Consider the following 1,649-nt stretch of genomic DNA (forward strand, 5'->3'; position numbering starts at 1 on the left):
CGCATTTCTGTGCCCCCAAGAAGTGCACAGAAGATGCCCAAGTTTGTCCCTGCCTAACACCTTCTATATGGAAAGAAGAGGAAAAGTTAGCAGAAATCTCAGGGCTGGTGGCAGCAAAGCAGGAATCCATCCTGTTATCAAATGCTTACAGAGAGAAACTGTACTCAGTCAGGCAGTCAAAAACACGCCTACTCAGATAAGGGTATCCCTGCAAAGAAATCTCTTGACACTGCTTTGACATATTTACGTTCTTCCGCGATTATTCAGTTGCAATAACATAGAGCTCCTCGTCTGACACTCAGACACGAGCCAGTCCCCAGTCCCCAGCTCTACACGAGGAAGGGAAACAAAACGTTGCCCGGCGAAGTTACTCAGCTGGGTTAAGGCTGCAGCCTGGYCGCCCCGCTGGTGACATGGGGCAGAGAGAGCGCCGAAGCAAGCCGAGATGTAAAGCCAGTAAAGCACTAAGTATACAATTAAAAGATTAATCTAATGCGATCTAATCAAAGATACCGCATCTAGATAGCACACCCTGAAGTTACAGCGAGATTATGCTACTCTTAAGTCCTATTAGCCTGGACTTGTTGGAAGATCTGTTATCTAGCAGCAAGATACAATCCGTAAATGATTTCTTTTAATTAATTCATTGAAGTAAACAGAAAACAGCCTGGGTCCTATCTGTCTACATCTCTTTGGAAGAAAGGCAAAGAGTTCAACGACAGTTTTGAATTGGGGAAAGGATTCCTGCGTTGCAGCAGACGAGCAGGGATTRCAGCAGCATCCCTTGGAAATACACACCACCTTCTTCAAAGCAACAAACAACTACCGCCTGAAGCCCACCSAAAAGACTGTGGCTTGGAAGAGCTCTGTAACAAGCCGAAGATGAAGAAGTGCCTCCCACCTCCCCAGGTAATCTGCCCCGCTYCCGAGGGGCAGTCTCACGGCAACGGCACAGCCCCATGCAGACCCTCAGGATCCCGACACCGTGCCCATAGCGGGGGTCCAGCCCCGCCGTCTCTATMGCAGGGATGCGATGCAGGGATGGTGGTCCCGTCCCCACGTCCTAGAACGAGGGTCCAGCCGCTGCCAKCCCCTCACGGGAGGTCCAGCCCACGCGATACCGGTCCGAGGGTCCTCACTCTCAGCCCCTCTACCAAGGGTCCCTATTYCCCTCGGCGCCGCCACAGCTCGTACCGCCCCGGGCCGGGGCGAGGAAGGSGGTTCCCTCGCTGCGACCCCCGGCTCCACCTGGATGACCGGGAGGGTCCGTGCAGTTCCGCCCGAGGAGCGGGACRGGGGAAGCGGCGGGGACCGGCGATGACACCGGTCGGGCTGGGCACGGGCCGGCGGTGTCAGCACAGGGACAGCGGAGCGCCCGGCGGAGCCCACGCTCGGGGCAGGGGTCGGGGGGTGCGTGGAGCACTGGTGGGGCTGAGCCGCGGGAGGCGCGGCGGGGCCGGGCGGGCGATGGGGGGGGCACGGCCCCGCGCGCAACTTTCCGCCGCGCCGAGGGACCCCGGCGGCCGCGCCGGCGGTGGTATCGTATGCAAATACGCAGGCTGACGTCAGAGATCATGTGGGGTTTGGCGTAGATCCCCGCCGATCGAGGGCTCTTTTTTTTTTTTTCCCCTTTTTTTCCTTTTTTTTTT

The 1,649-nt window shown here is 57.0% G+C and overlaps 1 protein-coding gene across 2 annotated transcripts in view; it reads left to right on the plus strand.

Moving 5' to 3' along the window:
- Nucleotides 1–681: 681 nt before the first annotated feature.
- The window catches only part of ZHX2 (zinc fingers and homeoboxes 2), a 74,320-nt gene continuing 73,352 nt past the window's right edge, over nt 682–1,649 (plus strand). For both annotated transcript variants that reach the window (XM_057368110.1, XM_057368130.1), the window contains exon 1: nt 682–909. The gene's annotated coding sequence lies outside the window, so the exon portion shown is untranslated. The remainder of the gene's footprint in view (nt 910–1,649) is intronic.

The sequence above is a fragment of the Malurus melanocephalus genome, unplaced genomic scaffold (genome assembly GCF_030028575.1).
Source record: "Malurus melanocephalus ecotype Western Australia unplaced genomic scaffold, MMel_1.1 scaffold_3, whole genome shotgun sequence".
NCBI lineage: Eukaryota > Metazoa > Chordata > Aves > Passeriformes > Maluridae > Malurus > Malurus melanocephalus.